Raw genomic sequence first — 26,494 nt, 5'->3', positions numbered from 1 at the left:
AGTACAGTTAGGCCCTGTATCAGCTTGTCTTTTGTTATACAGTCCATACCACGGAGGCGCTACTTGCAGATTGACCACAGATTCTCTACCAGGTTCTTCTGGAGAGTTGCCAGGCCATTCCAGCACCTCAGTCTTTGTCATATCCATGAAGTTTTTCACTATTTTCGATGTGGCATGGGGCTATATCCTGCTGAAAGATTCCAGTCCCATCAGTAAATGTCTTTTTTAGTTGTGGAACCATTCTCCTCTGAATAACTTCGATGTACTGTGGCGATCATATCATGCCATCGACTGGGTGTAAGCTTCCGACCCCGTAATAGCTGAAACATCCCCCAAACATTTTCTTCTGAGGGTGTTTCACGGACTGGTCGATATGAACCTCACGAAGCTTCTTTCCTGTTGATCTCCGTACATGCTGACTTCTCTGGCCCTGGACGAAGAAATGACTTTCATCGCTGAACAGCACCTTTCTCCATTGCTCCTTTGTCCAGTTTTTGAACTTCAGGGCTCATTTGTACCGTTTCTTTTGCATGGTCTCCGTGAGGAGTTGCTTTTTGACAGGCTGACGAGCTTTACAGCTGCCTTCTAGCAGTCGTCTTCGGACAATGGACTAACTCACTTGTATACTTTTATCTTCCATATCCCTGCTCAAGGCATCGCTGGTCTTCCGAGGGTCTTTTCGGTTGTCTCTTATTACGTAAACATCGTCCCTCTCTGTTCTCTTCCTCTTACGGCCACATTTCCCCTTCCAGTTTGGTGAGATCGTACCAGTCTCAATTCTTCAACTTGACGATACGACTCACGGTTGCAGGACTGACTCCAACTATGCTTGCAGTTTCTCTACAGTATAGGTTATTTCCATGGGTTCTTGCAAGGTTATGATCTTCATAAGTTTTTGTGATGCTACATCCATCACATCACTCATGTACATACAACTCAACCAGTATCTGAACAGTCATGATATTTCAAAGAAATGCTTCAGTCAACCAGGAAAAATGTTGAAACTTGTGCATGTCATAATTTGGACCCATGTCAATCAAAATAAGCAAGCAATCGATACATTAGTAAACATACGGACATAATGATCGAATGGGACACAAGAGTATAATTTACCGGCTTGTTTCAATTAATTTGCACAAGGGGGTATATATATATATATATATATATATATATATATATATATATATATATATATATATATATATATATATATATATATATATATATATATATATATATATATATATATATCGTTTTTATAACTATGGTTTGCATCAGGAATATATAAAAAGAGGATATGGATGTGCAATATCAGGAATAATTCGCCACTGTGGAAGTGTTGCTTGTTTTGAAGGCCACTGGATAGTAGTGTGTGGGTTTGGGATGTTTGGGGTACATTTGTGTGTGTGTGTGTGTGTGTGTGTGTGTGTGTGTGTGTGTGTGTGTGTGTGTGTTGATTTTCTTCGATTTCGGGGTGACGATGAGTGAAAAATAAGAATAAGTGAATGAAGAGTTTTGGACAAACGTGGAAGAGCGCATGGAAAAGTCTGAAAGGAATGAGAGAGTGTTTCTGACTGGAGATGTCAATGGAAAAGTACGGAATGTGAAGGTGGATGGAGTAGTTGGTGAGTGGGGTGTACCTGCAGATGTGGATGAGAATGGCAATGCTCTAATAGACATTTGTGACGGGAGGGGGTTGGTGATAGCCAATTCCCTCTTCAGGCACAAAATGATCCACAGGTATACGTGACGAGTGATGAGAAGGGTGGGTGGTGTACTGAATCAACGGAAGGCAAAGAATGATTATGTGTGTGTGGATGAGAGAATGAGATGTCATGCAATGGATGCAAGGGCATATAGATGTTTGTTGTGTGGACTTTCTGACCACCACTTGGTGTGGTGAAAGTCAAAGTTGAAATGAAGTGAAGAAATAGAAGAAGGGAAGGACAGGAGGAAGTTGTTCTTATAAGGAGGGTAGAAAGCTTACCAGGGGATGGAAAAAGGGCAGAATATAAGAAAGAAGTGGAGGATCGATTAGGTATATATGATTTGAAGCAGATGGGAGACGTAGAAGGTGTGTGCATGATATTCACTCACACAGCAAATATGTGCAACATGTGAGGTGGAGGGTGATGAGAAGACGAAAGTGGGTGCAAGGAACAGCATGGTGGAATGAAGAGGTGAGACAGGCTGTGACACACACAAAAAAGAAAGCATACAGTGAGTGAATGAGAAACAGGGGTGCGGAAGAACTTGATAGACGAGAGACACACGTAGAGATGAAGAAAGAGGTGAAAATATAAGTAAGAGAGAGTAGTAAGAGAGTGGATGAGGAATTTGGAACGAAATTGAGTGTAAAGTCGAAAGAATGTAAAAAAATGTTCTGGAAAGAAGTAAAGAGAGTTAGACAGGATATTAAAAAAGTTTGTCAAGGAGTGAAAGATGAAAATGGTAGATTACTTGTGAAGAAGGGAGAAAAGGTGAGCAGATGGAGAGAACACTTTAAGGAATTGTTGAACATTGAGAATGGAAGTATTGCGAATATGAGTGGCTGGGAAATGGCTGGGAGAGAGACGGATGTGAAAAGAAAGGAACAAATCAGTAGAATGGAAGTTGTGGAGGCAACAAAGAAGTCAAAATGGGGGAAAGTCCCAGGAATTAATGGAGTGTGTAGTGAAATGTTGAAGCATGGGAGAGAGGTAGTAGTAGAATGGATGTGGAAGATGTGGAGATTGGCCTAGGAGAAAGGTAAGGTCCCGGAGGATTGGAAGTCAGGTACAATTATCCACCTTTAAAAGGGAAAAGGGGAAAAAGAAGTGTGTGGCAATCGTAGAGGCATTTGTCTTCTTAGTGTAATAGGAAAAGTATGTGGTAGGATACTTATTGACAGAGTTAGGGAAATAACAGAGGAATCAGTTTTTTTTAGGAAGGAAAGAAGTTGTGTAGATCAGATATTCATTCTTTGGTTTTTAATGGAAAAGTTTCTAGAGAAGAGAAAAAGTTACATGCGGCCTTCATGATTGGAAAAAGCATATGACAGGGTGGATAGAAAAGGATTGTGGAAAGTAATAAGAATATATGGAGTAAATGGGAAGGTGCTGAATGCCGTGAAGAGTGTTTATGAGGGTGCTAAGGCTGCAGTGCATGTGGACAGTGAACTGAGTGAATTTTTCTTTTTGAAGGTCGGATTGAAACAGAGATGTGTCATGTCTCCACTATTGTTCAATCTGTATATGGATGGGGTTATAAAAGAGATACAAGGTATGACAGCGGATGTTGTAGCAACCGTAATGAGAGAGGGCAATGCGTGGAAACTCCGTATATTGTTGTTTCCAGATGATACTGTGTTGTTAAGGGAAGACGAAGGGGAGCTGCAAGAGTTGTTGAATGAGCTTCGAAGAGTGTATGAGAAATGGAATCTAGAGGCGAATATGTAGGGAAGAGTAAATTTATGGTCTTCGAGAGAAATGGAGTCAGTGAATCTATAGTGAAGTTGGATGAGGAGGAAATGGAAAGTGTGAGCACATTTATGTACTTGGGTAGTGTGATGAGTAAAGATGGAAGTTTAGAGGGTGAAGTGCTTAAAAGGGTACAGCAAGAAAGAAAGACTGCTGGTTCTTTGAAAACAGTGATAAGAAACAGAGAAGTGAGCATGGAAGTGAAAAAGTCACTGCATGACAGAATTGTGATACCATCCCTAACGTATGGAAGTGAAGCTTGGACCTTGTTGGAGGGACACAAATCAAGAGTGAGAGCAGTGGAAATGAGTTATTTGAGAAGACCATGAGGAGTCACGTGGAGAGACAGACTGACGAAAGAGGATGTGAAGAAGCGTTGTGGTGTGGATGTGGATGTGATAGGAGGCGTTAGGAGAAACACACTTAGGTGATTTGGCCATATGGATAGAATGAAGAGCAAGAGACTGATGAGGAGAGTGTATGTGAGTGAGGTGGAGTGAGGGAGAGGGAGGGGGAGGCCAAGGATGAGATGAAGCGCTGGAGTGGAGAGGTAAATGATGGAGGGGGGTGTGAGCTAGGAGAATGGCAGTGAAATGGCGTTGGACAGGGCGACATGCAGGCGGTTTGTTTGTGGCCTCCCCTTACGGGATTAAGGCGTCTGGCAATAGATAGATAAATAATTATATTATTATTATTATTATTATTATTATTATTACACTAGTCAACAAATTTCATTTTTTTGTTTTCTGTTACAGACATAGGAACTTACTATTTCCCTCTAAATATGTGATGCTGATTTCAGATCTGATAGCCAGATTTCCGTATCACATCCAGAGTTCGTGTAACCGAAGACCCTTTTTATTCTCATTTCCTTCCCAGGCGTGTAATATATAAGCAGACAATCTACCTTTTCTGTGCCACATTTTGTGTTAGCCATGCTTAAATAATGCTAATAGGGGTATCCTTCCTCTCTTATTCTGGCTTAGGACGGACAGTGAATTTTCACTGGCGGAGTTACCACCCCATACCCCCAACCATACACCCAAAGTGTGTAGACGTTAACTTGTTACTACTGAGAGGGAAATTCCTACTGTGAGGTGAATCTTTGTTGTGGTCTCTTTGTCGTTTGTGGGATGAAGTGCTGTCTCGTTGCAGGAACCAACAGTAATCACCCATCATATCTGGGTTGAAGTTCCCTTGATATCTGCATTCCATAACAAAGATCTCCTGGTGGAAACGCTCGCCATGCTCGTCACTGACAGCACCAAGGTTAACAGGGAAGAAGTCAAGATGAGAGTGTAAAAAATGCATTTTAAAAGACATCCTGCAGCCCATTCATTCATAAGCTTTCATTATGTTATCTACCAGTACAATGTAGTTTTCAGCTCTGTGGTTTCCAAGAAAATCTTTAACAACTTGAACAAAAGATGTCCATGCAATTAGTTCCATCTCATATAGTTTAAAGGGAAACAATGGGTCGCAGATGTCACTACGGATCTGCGGCCCAGTGAAAACTCCAGCATCTAACTTTGCATCAGTCAGAATTCCATTGAATTTGTCCTTTAAACATTGAAAACCACTCCACTGACGATCCATACCTTTCACAAAATTTTTCATGGGCCCAAATTTAATATGAAGTGATGGAAAATGCATTTTCAGAGGATCAACTAGTGCTGGATGTTGTACATTATGTTCACCAACAACATGTTCAGCTGTAGATGGCCAGTCATGCTTTTTATAGTGATTCCTATCATCTCTGCTATTCTAGAGACACAGAAAGCACTTATGCTTTGTGTAACCCAACTGTAGACCGAGGAGTAAGGATATAACTATAAGATCACCACAGATATTCCATGTGATCCTTGAATTTGATGAGCCTTAGCAGTAGTTCCATGGATTCTCTTTAAGACCTGTGGCATGGGCTGAAGGTATTGAAGGTTTCCTATTGCCATTGTGAAGTAAGATAGCTTTAAGACTCACTTTACTGGAGTCAATGAAAAGTCTCCACTCTTTGGGATCATAGTCACACCCAATCTCTTGCATTAGACCACTGATATCACTGCAGAAACAAACACTTTTCTCCTTTAAGTAAATTGATGAAAAATTCAAGTGACACGTAAGAAAATACAAAACTTTGGTACCTGGCTGTAGAAGATTCCATTCTTGAAGTCTGGAACCAAGCAACTCAGTCTTTTCTAAATTCCAAATCGCGCACCAAGTCATTTAACTCTGCTTGACTTACCAGATGTGGGGAACTATCTTTGTCTGGAACATATGGGTTATCTTTCTCTTCTTCCATATCACTAGCTGAAGCGTCAGAAGAACCGTTGTCTGTGACCATTGGTGGTAAAACTGGCGGTGGGTTTTCTTCATGTCGTACTGGTTTTAAGGCTGATTGACAGTTTGGGTACTTGATCTTTGATTTATTTTTCTTTGAAAATCCTTCTATCTTTGTAAGACTAAAATAACAATCATCATGGTGATTTATGGGCTCACGCCAAATCATGGGCACTGCAAATGGCATAGCCTCTCTTTTACCATTCAGCCAAGCGGTTAACATTGCATTGCATTGTGCACGACAATATGTGGCGCCCAGTCCCTCTCTTGGTCTCCTACCATACAACCAAAATGGTACTTGTAGGCAAGTTTCATCCTTGATGCTATCGCTATGCTTCTTCTCTGTTGTATAGGTGTATATTGTCCACAGACATAGCAGAAGTTGTCTGGGTGATTTACACAAGCACGTCAATTTGATGTCATTCTGAAATACCACAGAAGTTCTTTGTATAAGTTGAAATGCACAGAAATGAATCAGCATATGTTTAGAGACAAAACCTATACATATGATACTACAGCAAACCCTTTTCTGTATCCTCCTACTTTCTCTATCCTCATTTCAAAGCCAAAGGTGGCTGTTGTGTATACATACGCAACGACTTATCTTGCTCTCGTGTTCCTGAACTTGATTCTTCTGAATTCTCCACTCTCTGGCTTCGGCTTTCCTGTCATTCTCTGACTAAATATATCTGTGCTGTTTACTTATCCCCTAATTCTACTGACTATCAAAAATTCTTCGACTATCTTACTTCTACGATGGAACACATTCTGTCCATTTCTCCTTTCTCTGAAATCTCCATTCTTGGAGATTTCAATGTTCACCACCACCTTTGGCTCTCCTCTCCTTTCACGGATCCACCTGGTGAACAAGCCTACATCTTTTCTATCCTTAATGACCTAGAGCAGCTTGTACAGCACCCTACCCGTATCCCTGACCGCCTTGGAGAGAGCTCCAACATACTTGACCTCTTCCTCACAACTAATCCTTCTGCTTACTCTGTTAATCTTTTCTCTCCGTTGGGCTCCTCTGATCACAACCTTATTACCTTAACCTGTCCTATCGCTCCAGTACGGCCTGCGGACCCTCCAGGGAAACGTTGTCTCTGGCATTTTGGAGCTGCGGACTGGGAGGCCCTCAGGCAGTACTTCTTTGATTTTCCCTGGAATGATTATTGCTTCCATGGCCGTGAGCCATCTGAGTGTGCCTTGCGCATTACGGAGGTTATTCTCTCGGGCATGGAAGCATACATTCCTTTCTCATATCCTTTGACTAACGCAAGAAAGCCTTGGTGTAATCACGCTTGTTCTAATGCTGTCCGCAACAAGGAGAAGGCCTACAAAAGGTACCGGAGCCAACCCACCCCTGAATCACATAATCTTTACGTTTCTGCCCGGAATCGTGCTAAGTCTGTTCTTCGCTCTACTAAAAATAATTTCATCCATACTAAATGCTCTCAACTCTCCAACTCGAATTCTTCCCGCTCCTTCTGGCACCTTGCCAAAAATCTTTCTAACAACTTTACCTCATCATCCTTCCCTCCTCTTTTCTACTCTGATGGTTCTGTAGCTATTTCTTCTACTGATAAAGCAGATCTCTTCGCACAGACTTTCTCCTCCAATTCCACCTTAGACGATTCCGGTGCTGTTCCTCCATCACTTCCCCCCTCTGACTTCCTCATGGCTGACATTAAAATTTCTTCAGTTGATGTATTTTCTGCCATTACTGGCCTCAATACTAACAAGGTATATGGGCCTGATGGGGTCCCTCCTGTTGTTCTCAAAAACTGTGCTTCTGTGCTTACACCCTGCCTAGGCAAACTATTTCGCCTTTGTCTGTCAACTTGTACCTTTCCTTCTTGCTGGAAGTTTGCTCTCATTCAGCCAGTCCCAAAGAAGGGTGACCACTCCCAACCCTCCAACTATCGTCCAATTGCTTTAATGTCCTGTATTTCAAAAGTTTTCGAGTCAATTCTTAATAAAAAAATTTTAAGGCATCTTTCCTATCACAACCTTCTTTCCGATCGTCAGTATGGGTTCCGTCAGGGATGCTCCACTGGCGATCTTCTCACCTACCTTTCAGACTCCTGGTCATCCTCCTTTCGGGACTTGGGCGAAAGCTTTGCCATTGCACTTGACATCTCAAAGGCTTTCGATCGAGTCTGGCACAAATCTTTAATTTCCAAACTGCCCTCCTACGGTTTCTATCCTTCTATCTGTACCTTCATCGCTAGCTTCCTTTCTGGTCGTTCTATAGCTGCTGTCATAGACGGCCATCGTTCTTCTCCTAGATCTATCAACAGTGGTGTTCCTCAGGGCTCTGTCCTATCACCAACTCTCTTCCTTTTATTCATCAATGATCTTCTAAGCTGTACATCTAACCCTATCCACTCATACGCTGATGACTCCATCCTTCACCTTTCCATTCGGTTCCCGCAACGCCCATCTCAACAGTTACTTCAAGAAACAAGGGATGAGGCTATGGCACACCTAATGTCTGACTTGGCTCATAACTCTGACTGGGGTAAAAATAATATGGTTGTCTTTAATGCTTCTAAGACTCAGTTCTTACACCTATCAACCCGACAAAATCTTCCACAGGTATACCCACTAATGTTTAATAATATTCAGATTAATCCTGCATCATCCTTGAACATGCTTGGGGTTTCATTTACTCAGGACTTATCTTGGAAAGATCATATTACATCTCTTGTAAAATCTGCTTCCAAGAGATTGGGTGTGCTAAGCCGACTCCGCTCTTTCTTTGCCCCTGCACAATTGTTGACTCTATACAGGGGTTTTATCCGCCCCTGTGTGGAGTACAACTCTCATGTGTGGGGAGGCTCCCCACATACAGCTCTTCTCAATAGGGTGGAGTCAAAGGCTTTTCGTCTCATTAACTCTCCTCCTCTTACTGACTCCCTTCAACCTCTGTCTCTTCGCCGCACTGTTTCATCTTTATCTCTTTTCTATCGCTACTTTAATGGTCACTGCTCCTCTGAACTGTCTGCTTGCATTCCTCCACCTCTACGACGGGCGCGTAGCACCCGTCTGGCAGCAAACTCTCATCCCTTTTCTGTCCAACTCTCTAATGCAAGAGTTAACCGTTACTCCCAGTCTTTCATTCATGCAACAGGTCAGCTCTGGAACTGTCTCCCTCTGTCTGTATTTCCTGCTGCCTATGATCTCCAGTCTTTCAAACGCAGTGTGTCCAGGCATCTGAAAATGATCGGATCTTGAATTTGGCTCTCTATTGTATTTTGTTTTTCTCTTGGAGGGAACTGTTACTGCGGGCTCATGGCCTTTGGTTCCTTCTTCCTCGCAAAAAAAAAAAAAAAAAAAAATGCACTGAGAGGAGCGCTCATTGTTACAAGGCCCGTAAGTGGCCAGGTAGCCAAGGGTAGTATATCATTACACAAAATATGGACGTGATAGAAAAATTCGAAATATAATGCGTCTGTTATTATAGTTAAGTAATATACAAGTAGTATCATTTATTATTATTATTATTATTATTATTATTATTATTATTATTATTACTATTATTATTATTATTATTATTATTATTATTATTATTATTATTATTATTATTATAGTTGCTCTAAATACATATTGTGTAGTATACCATTTATATCAGATCCTATTTTAGTTATTATGCCCTTTTCGTTATTATTATTATTGTTGTTGTTGTTGATATTATTATTATTATTATTATTGTTGTTATTATTATTATTATTTTTTTATTATTATTATTATTATTGTCGTTGTTGTTGTTGTTGTTGTCTTTTAATGTATATACATATACTGCACCAACCTAATTATATCACATACTGTTATTTCTTATCATAGCATTTATAGTACTAATAAAAATAAAAATAACTACAGTAATGATACTCTGATTCACCTCTTCCATAACACCACCTCATGAGCGATTTATTTTGTTTATTACACCTTGCCGTCCTCCTCTGTATTACATAAAGCCTTCCCAATATCGCCAAACTTTACATAAGTAACATACTAAAGGTTATTAATCATCTGTATCCAAAAATAAATCGCAATGGAAGAGGTGCTAGGGAGATTCCTTACTCGACAAGAATACGAACCCCAGACATGAGAAACTAGGAGAGAGAAATATGAGAAAGTGAAATAAGAAAGTGAGATAATGAGAAAGAGAAAATCGACTGACGGTAGAAGGAATAAAATCGCTATCTCAGGTCCTGGAACTCTCTCTCTCTCTCTCTCTCTCTCTCTCTCTCTCTCTCTCTCTCTCTCTCTCTCCCCCCGAGGTGAAAAAGTCAAAATAGCTGTATATGTTCAGAGAGAGAGAGAGAGAATGTTAATTACTATTCCATTACTACTAATTACACCCTACTGGGCTAACAAGATCCAACAGGGGTCATTACACCTGATACACACCCTTAATTAACCCACCTTGATTAAATAAAATTGACTGGCAATTACAGGTAAATATATCTTTTGGTAATTAGCTGTGAGTATGCAATTACATACATGTAATTAACGAGCAATTTTATATATACAGGATAGTCCGTCATTAGCGCTTCGTTAGAGGCTCCCATGGCGGTTGCTGACGTCTTGCGGGAGCTACTCAGTCTGCTGGTGTGGGCGGTGTGGCAGTGGGGGTAGGAAGTAAATGATGCAGCGTAGACATTGACAACTTACTAGAGTCTATTCTGCGTGGTGCTTGACATTTTTCTTTAAGCGATTTAACTGGGAGGAGGATTTGGTTTTAGCCAGTTGGGGTTTTGGATTTAGTTTTTTTTTATGCAAGGAAGAAAGGGAAGAAGCCCGCATATTGTTCCCTCAAAAAAAAAAACACAAAAAAAACAGTAACATGATAGGGAGCCAAATAGCATGTTTATATATTTACTATTAGTCATGCTGACGATATAAGACAAAGTGCCCGATGCTGGCATGGTGTGGACTCAAAATTCGTGATTTAAATATGTTTTTCAGAATATTTTTCCATTTCTCTCTCTCTCTCTCTCTCTCTCTCTCTCTCTCTCCATCGGCATACACACACACACATACACACACACACACACACACACACACACACACACACACACACACACACACACACACACACACACACACACACACACACACACACACACACACACACACACACACACACACACGCCGCTAAATGCGAAAGTTAACCAGAACTCTCAGATGTACATGTACACACCCAGTTAACTATGGAGATTTTTCATATCTCTTTCCTAAACTACCATAACTGCACACATCACTACCACACACGCATGTATGCACGCGTCGTACGCCCACAAACAAAAACAAACACGCAAAACACACTGGATGCACTGGATGTATGTGAGGTGCAGTTAGACTGTGGGTGTTTCATGGTGGGAATGGTTTTGCTAATGCTGTGTGTGTGTGTGTGTGTGTGTGTGTGTGTGTGTGTGTGTGTGTGTGTGTGTGTGTGTGTGTGTGTGTGTGTGTGTGTGTGTGTCTGTGTGTGTGTGTGTGTGTGTGTATGTGTGTGTGTGAGTGTAAGAAAAAAAAGTTTGGTGAAGCAGTGGAAGGTAAATGTGGGGTGAGATGGATGATGGAGTTCCCTCAGTACATGAACAAACCACCAACACAGACCTCCATTGCTACGGTCACAGTTTCCATGGTCACAACCACAACTACCATCAACAACGATCCGCAACCACTACTAATAACTCTGGTCAATTGCATCAGCCATAACCAGCACAACACAATCACCACCATCAACACAGTCATCAGGTACGACCACACCCAAGCAGCACCACCACAACCACCACCATTAGCACAACCAACTTCCACAGTCACTACATCAGCCACCATTAGTATAACCAGACACTGCCATCAATACAAACACTCACCACCATCACCACAAGCACAACCACTCACCACCATCACCACAAACACAACCACTCACCACCATCACCACAAACACAACCACTCACCACCATCACCACAAACACAACCACTCACCACCATCACCACAAACACAACCACTCACCACCATCACCACAAACACAACCACTCACCACCATCACCACAAACACAACCACTCACCACCATCACCACAAACACAACCACTCACCACCATCACCACAAACACAACCACTCACCACCATCACCACAAACACAACCACTCACCACCATCACCACAAACACAACCACTCACCACCATCACCACAAACACAACCACTCACCACCATCACCACAAACACCCACCTCCATCGCCACAACCACCAACCGCCATCACCACATCCACCCACCACCATCATCACAACCACCCACCACCATCACCACATCAACCCACCACCATCGCCGCAATCACCAACCGCCATTAACTGAACCACCCACCGCCATCACCACAACCACCCACTGCCATCACCATAACCACCCACCGCCATCAACAGAACCACCCACAGCCATAACCAGAACTACCCACCGCCATCACCACAACCACCCACCGCCATCACCATAACCACCCACCGCCATCAACAGAACCACCCACAGCCATCACCATAACCACCCACCGCCATCACCACATCCACCCACCGCCATCACCATAACCACCCACCGCCATCAACAGAACCACCTACTACCATCAACACAACCACCCACCGCTACCACCACAACCACCCACCGTCATCACCACATCCACTCACCACCATTAACACAACCACCGACCGCCATCACAACAACCACCCACCGCCATCATCACAACCACCTACCGTGTGTGTGTGTGTGTGTGTGTGTGTGTGTGTGTGTGTGTGTGTGTGTGTGTGTGTGTGTGTGTGTGTGTGTGTGTGTGTGTGTGTGTGTGTGTGTGTTTTATCCTCCTCAACAAGAAACTTGCCGTAAGGTGAAAAAACCATATTGTGAAAGCATGAACGTTATTTAAAGACTATAACCGTACACAGTTTAGGACAACAACAACATTTGTTATCAGTTTATATCTCCAGACAATTTCATTCAGCTCAGGACAATACACACTGGACTGGTTCGATACAGCCATTATTAAGCCCATCACAAGTAAAATGCATTCCTAACGTGATTAAATAGTCTGTTAAAGGCAAGAATATATTAAATCTTATGTCCTCAAGAGAAGAGATGTGAGAAATATAAAACTAACTTTCATTTTGCACGAAAAAGTAAACGCTCCTATTCAAGTTCATTTCCATGTCAAGAAATAATCTGAACATCTCAAAGCACTAGAAACACGAGATCCAGTTGCAAATGGCCGAGGTTTTTTCAAGGTAAAGGATTCCAGAGTCTTTAATATTGCTGTCGTGTGTGTGTGTGTGTGTGTGTGTAATTCACCGGGTCGGTCAGGATCACTTTGATGGTCGTAATCGTCAGCTTTTACCCTCCCGGAAGGGAGCTGAGAGCTCATATAGTCCGATCTAAGGGCATGGCTGTGACCTTCACACACGCACAAACCCGTCCCCTTGCTCTAGGAGGACAGTAACCACCCACTTCGTCAGTGAAACTTTTCGCAACCTGAGCGAGGCGCGAACTCCCGTCCACCAGTTGGCAAGCGAGAGCGTTACCACTGCACCAGCGAGCGGTGTACTGCACCAGCGAGCGGTGTGTGTGTGTGTGTGTGTGTGTGTGTGTGTGTGTGTGTGTGTGTGTGTGTGTGTGTGTGTGTGTGCTCGCGCGCGCCTGTAACTATTCATATGTGTCTTCGCATATATGTGTCTTTCACTGTGTATGTATCTGTGTCAGAAATTAGTACAATTAAAACTCAGATATATACACTGTTACATATTCATATTTTCTGTAATTGCAACCAGTTAACCCCATTGATCCCCTCAGGTCGATGACGTGCTCTGTTTGTTTCTTCCTCTTGTCAGACGATTATACCCACACTGGGATAGCTTTCTGTTAGTGAACGGTATAATGCCGGGTGTATCTAAAGTATCCAGTTCAGTACGCCTCTCCTGTGCTGAAGAAAACCGTCTGTACATAGAAGGGATGAATATGAAAAATCGATACCGTATTGAAGGGGATCATCATCACCATCATTCTCTACCCATTATCCCCGCACATAAATGTAGTGGGTAGTTTCCAGAATCAGACACAGGGAAGCATAAAACTACGAGAGGTTCACCAATTAGCAACGGTCTCCGTTACCACTTCAGTTCGAGGGCGTAGAATGTGTTTTATTTTGTCTAACTCAGGACGATTAACGGAAATTAAATGAGAGACCTCGGAGGTTAATGGATGCATTCAGTCATCCTTCGTTTGTTCGATAACCATCTGTTCATCCATCCATCTCTCCATCCTTCCGTCCATCCCTCGATTCATCGCTCCATCTCCATCTTTTATTTTTACAAGTATCTATCCATCCTTCTCCCCATCCATCCATCCATTTGTCTTTCCATCCTTCCTGACATCCATCCATCCATTTCTCCATCCTTCAGTCCAGACATACGTACAAACCTCACTGAAACCTTCCTTCCATATTACTATTTTCTTACAGCTACGTCCACAGGGTTTACTTCACTCACAGGATTGCTCCCAGATGTCAGTGGATTTTACAGATAGACAGTGAGATTGACATAATATATATTTCTATCCGAGGCTGTTAGTTGGTGAGTACTAATGGAGAGAGAAAGAGAGAGAGAGAGAGAGAGAGAGAGAGAGAGACTGTGTGTGTGGGGGGGGTGAATTAATGCTTATTAGTATAGTTTCTTTTGTACAGTATGTGTATGTTCTTGATCTATGAAAGCAAGAATGTGCGTGTGTCCATGCGTTTATCGGATTGTGTGTGTTTATGTGTGTGTGTGTGTGTGTGTGTGTGTGTGTGTGTGTGTGTGTGTGTGTGTGTGAGCTCAGCTCAGCTTTGTTTCCTTTCTTGTGTGCAAAGCAGTCTTTGGTATCTTAAAAGGGTACTCATATTTAATGCACTTGTCTGCATTAGTTTTCTCTCCTGTTCGTTATATATATATATATATATATATATATATATATATATATATATATATATATATATATATATATATATATATATATATATATATATATTGTTACATAGCCTATGATTTCATCATCCTTCGTGTAATTTTAACGCACAGTATGCTGCATGTTTGATCACGAGCGTGTTCTGCCTCAGTCCCCCCCTTCTACCGTTATAGTAGAGTAAGTCGTCCTTTCTGTTGTTCAGAGCAGGATTTTCAGCTCTTTGTCCCCATGGCTTCATTTGCGCGTCCTTCTTACAAGTTGTATCAAGCTCTGCTGGCCCCTATATAATGAGCTCAGTCTCTGCATCATTGCCACTTAGATCTACTCCTCATTTTTTTCACATCTCTGTCCTCCCCTGTACCGTTATTATTATCGTGAGTGCTCCGATAGTTTCCAACCATCTAGCAGCTGTGTAATTTGAGTATAACTGTTGTTGCATTTTTTCTTGTACTGTGTAGCATAAGGTTAACTTTTAGGCCTAGTAAGGTTTTTGTGATTTATGTAAAGATTCTTATTGTCAGCAATTATTAATAATAGTTTGTATCTCTAATAATTTATCTTGCATTAATTGAGCATTACCCAGTGTATTTTCATTTTATCAGGGCTGACTTAGATAAATTTACTCTTGCTAATTCCGTGTTAATAGAGGCTATTTGCAGTTAACCATATTTAATTGTTTTTGCCATTACATTATCTTTATGAGTCCTGAATGTTTTGTTGTTAGTTTGAGCATTAAACTTTAACTTGTAATTTTACCTAACTCTTTTGTTTTGAACCTGGACCTTTACGGGACAGTAGTGATTTTTAGTACTCTCACTTAAAGTGTACATTATCTTTCTCTGTTCCGTAACATAAATTTGGCGACCGCTTATCAGGATATTCAGGATATTATCATAAGGATATTGCTTGATATTTTGTGACTGTTACTTATTCATGATGTCTACTATTACTACACTCGATGAAGCCAAAGATTTTTTGTCAAATGTGCAAACAGTGTTGGATGTAGAAAATAGAACAAAGAATGAACTTAAGCTTGTTGCTCAACAATTGGAAATTGCTGTTCGCTCTCATCATTCTAAAGATCAAATTGTTGACATGATTAATGAAAGCTTGTTTAATGTAACTCCTCCAAATGAGCAAACGCAGATTGAATTAGCTAAGTTACAGCTAGCCCTGCAGGAGGCTCGTGTGAACGAAGCTGAATTTCAAGCACGTGCTAAGGAGGCTGAGTCTCAGGCTAAGGAGGCTTGTGTTAAGGAGGCTGAATTTCAAGCAAATGCTAAGGAGGCGGAGACTCAGGCTTGTATTCAGGAGGCTGAATTTCAGGCAAATGCTCGTATTCAAGAGGCACAGGTACAGGCTCAGGCACAAGTTGAAATTGCTAGGATTCAGGCAGACCATGAGTATCGCATGAAACAAGGTGGAACTGGATCATCTAGCTCTGATGATTTTGATGTGGCTAAAAATGTTAAACTTGTCCCTCCTTTTAATGAATCTGATTTAACAAAGTATTTTCAGTTGTTTGAGAGGGTAGCTACAGGTTTTAATTGGCCTAAAAAGTATTGGCCAGTACTCCTTCAAACTGTTCTCACCGGTAAAGCTCAAGTAACTTATGCATCTTTGCCTCAGGATCAATCTGATAATTATGATGTAGTTAAGAGCTTGATTCTTAAGGCCTATGAGCTTGTTCCTGAAGCTTATAGAGTAAAATTTAGGACAACTTACAAGCAAGATAAGCAATCCCATGTTGAGTATGCAAAAATCAAAGAAGATCTGTTAGAACAGTGGTTAAATTCTAAGAATGTGGATTCTGATTTTGGTAAATTTAAGCAGATGATTTTGCTGGAGGACTTCAAGAGGTGTATTTATAAAGATGTAAGCCTATATCTTGATGAGAGAAGAATAGATAATTTGTCTGATGCTGCAGTTTTAGCTGATGAATATGTTCTCACTCACAAGAGATATTCTAGAGAAAAAGGGAAAGCTGAGAGTAAGTACGTTGCCTCTACTCAGAGTACAGGTAACAGGAAAGAGAAAAAAGATGATGTTTCTCAGGAAGTAAATACCAGCTTCACCTCTAGATTTCAGAAAAGTAAATGTACTTATTGTAGTAAGCTTGGTCATACTACGGAGAGATGTTTCAGGAGACAGCGTGATGTGAACAAAAAGGAGTCTTTAAATATTCAGTCAATTGGTCTAGTGTCCACTCTTGAGAGTTCCCAGAATGCTTTAACTGAGTTAACTGAACCTGCTTTGAGGGGTAACTGAAATTCTCATGATGGAGCTCCTCTTTTGAGCAGTAACGTGGGTGACACTCTCAAGAGTTCATGTGCTAATTTCCTTTCTGATGGTTTTGTCAGTCCTCTGGACAGTAATGACAGGAAATCAGTTAAAATATATCGTGATACAGGTGCTTGCCAATCCCTTATGCTGACCAGTGTTCTAGGCTCTAATGTTAATTCCTCTGATGAAACTGTAATCTTACAAGGTGTAGGGAATAATTACTTCTCTGTCCCTCTGTGCAGAGTGAATTTAGAGTCTGGTTTTGATAATGGTTCCCTTATGGTTGGGTTGGTTGAGACACTCCCAATGTCAGGTGTAACTTTCTTACTTGGAAATGATATTGGTGGAAGTCAAGTGTGTCCAGCTCTTCAGTTGTCTAGTGAGCCAGTGGCTGCGACCCAGGATTGTGATGTCCCTGATGTGTTCCCTGCATGTGCTGTCACTAGGGCTAAGTCTAAAGTTACTGGTGATTTAGAGGATAATGATGATGATGATGATGTTATCCTAGCTGACACTTTTCTTGCTAATTTGGACCACTCACCAGATGAGGCAGTACCCCGTAGTGTTGATAATTTGTCTCGTCAAGAGTTGGTTGAGTTGTAGGTTGCTGACCCTGAGTTGAAAGGTCTAGCTAACTCTGCTTGCAGTGAGGATGAGTCAGCCGGTGCTTCTACTTGTTATTATATAAAGTCAGGAGTACTTATGAGGAAGTGGAGACCCCCAACAGCATCAGCCGACTGTGAATGGGAGGTTGTACATCAAGTTGTCATCCCTCGTGTTTGTAGGCAGGATATCATTAGTGTAGCTCATGATTCCAGTTTGGCAGGACACCTTGGAGTGAGGAAGACTGTGGCACGCATTTTGAAACACTTCTACTGGCCAGGTATCTTCAGGGATGTTTCCTGGTATTGTAAGTCTTGTCACACCTGTCAAGTTGTGGGGAAGTGTAATCAGACCGAAAAGGTTGCACCTCTAGTTCCCATTCCTCCTTTTGAGGCGCCTTTCACCCGTGTGTTGGTGGATATTGTGGGCCCTCTTCCTAAGACTTCTTCAGGATTTTCTTATGTGTTGACCCTGATTGATATGGCTACTCGTTATCCTGACGCCATTCCACTTAGAAATATCTCAGCAAAGAACGTGGTTAAGGAAATGCTAGGGTTCTTCACCAAGTTTGGTCTGCCCAAGGAGGTACAGTCAGACCGGGGAAGTAATTTCATGTCAAATGTTTTCAAGCAGTCTCTGAAAGAGTTGGGCATCACCCAGATCACGTCTTCAGCTTACCATCCTCAGACCCAAGGAGCGTTGGAGAGATATCATCAAACACTCAAATCGATGCTCAAGAAATACTGTTTGGAACATCAGAAAGACTGGGATAAAGGTCTTCCATTCGTTGTGTTTGCCGCAAGAGAATCTCCAAATGAATCAATGGGCTTCTCACCTTTTGAACTACTGTTTGGCCATGAAGTAAGAGGACCCCTTAAGTTACTCAAGGAATGCTGGCTGTCGGAGGAAGATGACGTCAACCTGCTGGAGTATGTGATGAAGTTCAAAGAACGGCTGTCCACTGCTTTACAGCTGGCAAGAGAGAATTTAGGAGCTGCTCAGGAGAAAATGAAGACTTGGTATGATAAGAAGTCCAGATTACGCCACTTTCAGCCAGGAGATCAGGTTTTGATTCTGCTACCGGTTCATGGGCAACCTCTCAAGTCATGTTTAGTGGTCCTTATTTCGTGGAGAAGAAACTCAGTGATGTCAACTATGTCATCGCCACACCAGATCGTAGAAAGAACAAGCAACTATGTCACATCAACATGTTAAAGTTATATCACAGGCGGGACGAAAATAATCCAGTCTGCACTGTAGCTGTTCCACCCGAGTCTGCAAGTGAAGCTCTCCCATGCAGTATGAGCCTGAGTGATAGTTTGGGGAAGAATCCTGATATCATGAATGATCTCCAGACTAAGCTTTCTCATCTACCTCCCGAGGAAAGGCAGGAGTTTTCGGCATTACTGCAGGAGTACCTGCAAGTGTTCCGTGCCACTCCAGGAGGAACCATTGTGTTGATGCATAATGTTGATGTTGGAGACGCAAAGCCAATTAAACTGCCTCCTTACCGTGTGAACCCAGTGAAAGTTCGTCTCATCCAGAAGGAGCTTGGCTACCTGTTGGACCACAAGATGATTGAGCCCTGTCAGAGCGAGTGGAGTTCTCCTGTCACTCTAGTCCCTAAGCCAAGTGGGTCACAGCGGCTTTGCATCGACTACAGACGTGTTAATCAGATAACCAAAACAGACACTTACCCTCTCCCTCGCGTGGAAGATTGCATAGACAAGATCGGAAAGGCTAGGTACATGAGTGAGTTTGATCTGTTAAAGGGATACTGGCAAGTACCTATGACTGAACGTGCTAGGGAGAGCTCATGTTTTGTAACATTAGGAAAGAATTTTGCATGTTCTGTAATGCCATATACAGATTGTTTTAGAGTAATAAGTAATTTCCTTTGTAAATTTCTTTTTTCTTTGTGGGGAGGTGTTACATAGCCTATGATTTCATCATCCTTTGTGTAATTTTAACGCACAGTATGCTGCATGTTTGATCACGAGCGTGTTCTGCCTCAGTACCCCCCCCCTTCTACCGTTATAGTAGAGTAAGTCGTCCTTTCTGTTGTTCAGAGCAGGATTTTCAGCTCTTTGTCCCAATTGCTTCATTTGCGCGTCCTTCTTACAAGTTGTATCAAGCTCTGCTGGCCTCTATATAATGGGCTCAGTCTCTGCATCATTGCCACTGAGATCTACTCCTCATTTTGTTCACATCTCTGTCCTCCCCTGTACCGTTATTATTATTGTGAGTGCTCCTGAAGTCTCCAACCATCTAGCAGCTGTGTAATTTGAGTATAACTGTTGTTGCATTTTTTCTTGTACTGTGTAGCATAAGGTTAATTTTTAGGCCTAGTAAGGTTTTTGTGATTTATGTAAAGATTCTTATTGTCAGCAATTATTAATAATAGTTTGTATCTGTAATAATTTATCTTGCATTAACTGAGCATTACCCAGTGTATTTTCATTTTATCAGGGCTGACTTAGATAAATTTACTCTTGCTAATATATATATATATATATATATATATATATATATATATATATATATATATATATATATATATATATATAAGAAAGAAAGAATGAACCTAAGGCCAGGAGCCAACAGGATTGTTTCCTCCAAGAAAAAAAAAAAAGCAAGATAACAGAAAGCCAAATTCAAGATCTGTTCATTTCGAGATGTCTGGACAAACTGCGTTTGAAAGACTGGAGATCATGGCAGTAGGTAATACCGGCAGAAGGAAACAGTTCCAGAGTTCACCTGTTGCATATTTGAAGGGCTGGAGTAATGGTTAACTCTTGCATTACAGAGCTGGACAGAGAAGCGATGAGAGTTTGTTGCTAAACGGGAGGTAGACACCCGCTGCAGTGGTGGAGGGATTTAAGCAAACGGTTCAGAGGATCAGTGATCATTGATGTAGCTATAGAAAAGAGGTAAAGATGATACAGTGCGGTGAAGCGACAGAAGTTGAAGGAGTCCTGTAAGAGGAGGAGAGTTAATATTACGAAACGCCTTTGACTCCACCCTGTTGAGAAGAGCTGTATGCGGGGAGCCTCCCCACACATAAGAGCATACTCTACACTGAGGCGAATAAAACCCGTGAATAAAGCCAACAATTGTGCAGGGGTTTAGAATTCACAGAATCGGCTTAGCGTACCTAATCTCTTGGAAGAATATTTTACAAGAGGTACCATGATCCATCCAAGATAAATCCAGCGAGAATGAAACCACAAGTATTTTTAAAGACGATAAAGAATTGAGTAGGATATTGTTAAAGATTGAAGGATACTCCTGTGGAAGATTTTGTCGGGTTGAAAGATGTAAAATCTGATATTTTAAGCATCAAAAACAAGATTGCTTTTACCCCAATCAGAGATATGATCCAAGTGTGACATTAGGTATGTCATAGCCTCATACTTTGTTTGTTGGCGTAACTGCTGAGATGGACGCTGTGTTCCTGTAGTTATTACCAAAACTTTTAAATATTTTAACATTCCTGTAATTGTTACCAAAAGGTTTAAATATTTTAGAGTAACTACAGTAAGGTTATAAAACATATGCTGATCGCTATAAAGACTGTAGATAACCCTTCCTGTGTATTACTGTGGACATCATAACACTCATAACTCGTTTGACTTTCAGCTACACTGAGTTACTACCGCATTGTGTGGGGGTACATACAGGCACCTGTTATAACAAACAGTTCTTTACGCAGCCACGATAGATAGATATACAGAGAGAGAGAGAGAGAGAGAGAGAGAGAGAGAGGAACAGTACAGTAGGTATCAGACTCCCTGTGAATCAACATTTATTTTTCTTTTTTTTCGGGTACATTCATGTGTAAATAAGATAATTCAGAATTCGAGCTCGGACTTTCAGCCATTCCCATGGTTAGGGAGGCAAGAAAATGTAGCTATTTCTTCTGTTGATAAAGTACGAGTAAGAACTCTTCGCGTGGACTTTCTCCCCCAGTTTCACCATGGACGATTATGGGGTTATCGTTATTATTACTTCTCCTCTTCGACTTCCTCATGGCTGACATGAAAATGTCTTCAATTGATGTACCTTCCGCCATAACTGGTCTCATTATTAACAAGGCATATGGACGTGATTGGGTCCCTCCTGTTGTCCTCAAGAACTGTGCTTCTGTGCTTACACTCTGCCTTAAGTAAACTCTTTCTCCTTTGTCTGACAACTTGCCCCTTTCCTCCTTACGGAAGTTTGCTCTCATTCAGACCGTCACAAAGAAGGGTGACCATTCCTAGCCCTCTGTCTAGCGCCCATTTGCTTTAACATCTTGTACTTCAAAAGTTTTTTGGTCTGTTCTTAGCAGAAAAATGTTAATAAACAAAGCACTTCTCCTATCACCACGCTCTTTCAGATGGTCAGTACAAGGACATTCCACTGGTGATCTTATCTACCTTTCATATTCTTAGTCAGTCTCCTTTCGGGACTTTGGCGACAACTTTGTCATTGCACTTAACGTCTCAAAGGCTTTCGATCGAGTCTGGCATAAATCTTTATTTTCCAAACTGCTCTCTTAAGGTTTTTATCATTTTGTCTGCCCCTTCGTTTCTAGCGTCCTCTCTTGTCATTCTGTAGTTGCTGTTGTAGACGGCCACCATTCTTCTCCAAGAGCTATCAATAATGGTGTTGCTCAGGGCTCTGTCCTATCACCGCTTCTCTTCCTTTTGTTTATCAGTGACCTAAGCTGTGCATCTAACCCCACCCACTCATGCATTGATGACTCCACTCTTCATCTTTCCATTCGATTCCTGCAGTGTCCATCTCAGCAGTTACGCCAACAAAAAAGCGATGAGGCTATGGCCACATAATGTCACACTTGGATCATATCTCTGATCGGGGTAAAAGTAATCCTGTTGTTTATAATGCATCAAAATCTCATTTTTTACATATTTTAACGCGATAAAATCTTCCAAAGGAGGATTCTAAAATCTTTAACAATATCCTACTCAATTCTGCATCGTCTTTAAAAATACTCGTGGTTTCATTCTCGCGGGATTTATCTTGGAAAGATCATAGAACCTCATGTAAAACATGCTTCCAAGAGATTAGGTGCGCTAAGCCGACTCTGTGCCTTCTTAATCCCTGCACAACTGTTTGCTTTATTCACAGGTTTTATTCACCTCTGTGTCAGTGCTTCCACTTCATGGTAAAAGACCCCATTTTAGGGTATATTGACCATCTTTAGGGTAACGTTTTGGGTAAGATTAAAACATGCAAAATCTAGGGTAATCAAGCATTTCTTTGGGAATTTCATTCATATTTTAGGGAAATTGTAAAATTTCCATTTTCTAACATGTTAGTGACTCTGAGAGTAAATCTGACGTGGAATAAATTGTCAGATCAATTTGTAATTTGTTCAGGATATGTTTCCATATGTAAAATAAAACTAGTTTCCCATTAAATACGCTCAAAAATGCGTTTTCTCTTCTAATTTTTGTTTTCCTTTGATAGCTGAGCATAGTGCACCAGACCCGCTCAGCCTGTTTATATTGCTGATTAGTGCTGCTTGCCGATCTGGTAAATATTTGATCTTTTCTGGTGTCCAGTACTCTGTCAACAGTACAGTTTCATTATTCATTTTTTATGATAACTTCTTGATATAAACTGTCTATCTATGGACGCCTCACTTCCGTAAAGGGTGGCCACAGACAATTCGCCTCCATGTCGCCCTGTCCCCTGCCATTTCATTGCCCGGCTCTCAGCTCACACACCCTTCTCTCATGTACCTCTCCACTCCATCCCTCCACCTCATCCTTGGCCTCCCCCTCCCTCTCCCCCCTACCACTTCACCCACATACACTCTCCTCGTTAGTCTCTGGTTCTCCATCCTCTCCACATGGCCAAACCACCTCAGTGTATTTCTCCTAACGCTTCCTATCACATCCACATCCACAGTACAACGCTCCTTCACTTTCTCATTTGTCAGTCTGTCTCTCCATGTGACTCCACATGCTCCTCTCAAATAACTCATTTCCATTGCTTTCATTCTTGATTTCTGTCCCTCCAACAAGGTCCAAGCTTCACTTCCATACGTTAGGGATGGTATAACCATGGGCGTATTTAGGGTGTGTGGGGCCCTTGGCCGGTGACGTAATGGGGCCATTACTGGGCGAGTGAAGCCAGCCCTTACAGCCGGGGGTTCCGGGGGGGCGCTGTAAGCCCCCCCCGGGGAAAAATTTTTTAAAAGAAGCACCTCTAGACTCACTTTTGAGGCCCATGTAGAGATAAAAATTATACTTTTGAAACAATATTCAATTCATTAAGAAGTAGCCAAATGACCAATATTCACTAAAAATTGGTCAATGGTCATAACAAAACACAGGAACTTTGTGTAAAAATTAAGGAAAAAAAAAATATTATTATTATTATTAGTAGTAGTAGTAGTAGTAATAAGAATAAGAATAGCTGCATTACCTTCTTTGGCATTACACATTTGGTTTTTAAAGATTAACAATAAAAATTAAATATTTGATAATCATATAGCTAACCTACTGAGTAACCCACTGACAATTGCGCATGGATGTTATATAAGCTTTTCCGATAACAGGCACTAGAATTCAGCTTGTGCATTCTTGCTCTGAACATAAAATAATTCAATGGTTGTACAAGAGTATTTTCTACTTCACCCACTTAGATTTTCTATCACATCAGAAGTAGCTCCATATCATCATTTGCATATAACATTGCCAAAGTTAATGTGTAGTAATAACTTTGCTTGATCTTTGATAAAAATAAATTACTGTACTACCTAATCACAGTGAGTCTTGAAGTATCATCAGCAAATTTGAAATACAGTATAACATATTTGGATATGTAATAATTAGCTAGTAAGTCATAACATATTCAGAGCTGAGCTGTATGAGGAATGCGAGGAAATATAGTGAGGATCCTTGGATCCTTAATGATTAGTTGCTCTCAAATACTTAGTCAGATACAGTACTGTATAATTATACTGTATTGCAACATTAACTAAAGTATATATATGAATATATATATATATATATATATATATATATATATATATATATATATATATATATATATATATATATATATATAGATATAGATATAGATATAAAATAAGTAAAATTTCTTCTCATATTTTTTCTGTACAGGTATTGTATATAGATTTACTCTGAAATACTTAGCCAAAGCCAATAACAGTACACTGTATAATGTTGTAATACAACATGAGCGAAAAATAAAAAAAAATCAACATATTATTCTATACAGTTATTGTAGACGGGTTTACTCTGAAAGACTTTGCCAGACAGGCCTACAGTAATGTATGTGCTGTAATGCAACGTAAACTAAAAAATACTTAACATTTCCTTTTATGTAATATTTATCATTTATGGATTTATTCTCAAGTACTTAGCCAGATACAGCACTGTATATGCAATAATACACCATTAACTAAAAAGATCCTTAATATTGTGCTAATATAATAATATTTTTTACTCTCAAATAATTATCCAGCTACATTGCTGTATAATATGCATTAATAGAACATATCAGGAATGGGTAACAAAAAAAAATTAATTAATTAATTAATTAATTTTTTTCATATAATGTAAACGGAATTCACTCTCATGTACTGTACTGTACTTAGCCAAATACAGCACAGTACTGTATTTTCTGCAGTACAATATATATATATATATATATATATATATATATATATATATATATATATATATATATATTCTGTAACGGTTTACTTTCATATACTTAGCCAGTTACTCTACTGTACTGTAAGTGATATAATACAACATAAACTTTCAGTTTCTACATATTCATTTACTGTATATGAGAAGCCTAATATAAATAAAGCTTTCTACTTTCACTACAATCTACGATCTTATAATATATATGATAGAATGTTTCATTAAATAATTAATTAAGGCTGAATAAACTGGTGTCAAAATCAGATAATGATTGAAAAACTAATATTGATTGTAATCCCAGTTGACTGATACGCAATGTGTTTATTGTACGCAATTTGTAAGGTATATTTAACTATTTTTCAGTCAGTTTTGAAGATAGGGAAAATCCTTTTTTTCGAGCCTTCTGACTTGCAAACTGTTTGATGACATCAGTAAAATGAAGCTCCCTTAATTTCTTATGCTCAGTGCTCAACAGAGTCAGTGAAGACAAGCGGTCCTGCCCCATGGTGTTTCTTAGATAATTCTTGATTAACTTCAGTTTGGAGAATGACCGCTCCCCAGTGCAATTGTGACAAACATACAGAGATAGAGCCGTAATGCAATTTCAACATCAGCAAATGTTTCTACCATGTCATGTCTGTGTATTACCTGATACATTTCTAGTTCAGGACTTTTTGCAGCCTTTGCACCACCTGATAAAGGAGCAGTTTCAAATGAATCTCTTGGAATGGACTTCATAAGGTGTGCAAATTGCAAAAGTTCTGACTCCAACCCAGCCTCCAAGTCCTTAGGATAGGAAGACACAAGCTTTTCAGCAGCTGCTTTAAGCTCAGTGGTCGTTTTGTTTGAAATTTCTGATAAAAAGCCAAATCTCTTTCAAAGATCGCTCTAAGCTCCAAGGCGTTGTTGTAGGGCAGCACAGAGCTTGTCAATGATGGGCAAGAATGCAGTCACTCTAAACTTGTCTCTCCCTGTCAACGTAACATCCTCTGCGGAGTCAAGTTCATCGTGTGACGCTTGCGCTTCCTAATACGTTACGTGTCGTCCTTGTATGCAGCATTACCCATAGCTGTCACATCACACTTAACCATAGCTTTTGCTTCAAAGTTATCAAACTGGGATCTCAGGTCTTCAAGA

The 26,494-nt window shown here is 40.6% G+C and overlaps 1 pseudogene; it reads right to left on the bottom strand.

Moving 5' to 3' along the window:
* LOC145407799 (protein turtle homolog B-like) overlaps positions 1-25,862 on the bottom strand; it is a 196,782-nt pseudogene extending 170,920 nt beyond the window's left edge.
* Between the last annotated feature and the right edge of the window lie 632 nt (positions 25,863-26,494).

Source organism: Coenobita brevimanus, chromosome 74 (assembly GCF_032717465.1).
Source record: "Coenobita brevimanus isolate Jiangsu-jjx chromosome 74, ASM3271746v2, whole genome shotgun sequence".
NCBI lineage: Eukaryota > Metazoa > Arthropoda > Malacostraca > Decapoda > Coenobitidae > Coenobita > Coenobita brevimanus.
Note: the sequence above shows the minus strand (reverse complement) of the source record. Positions and strands in the feature narration are given on the sequence as shown.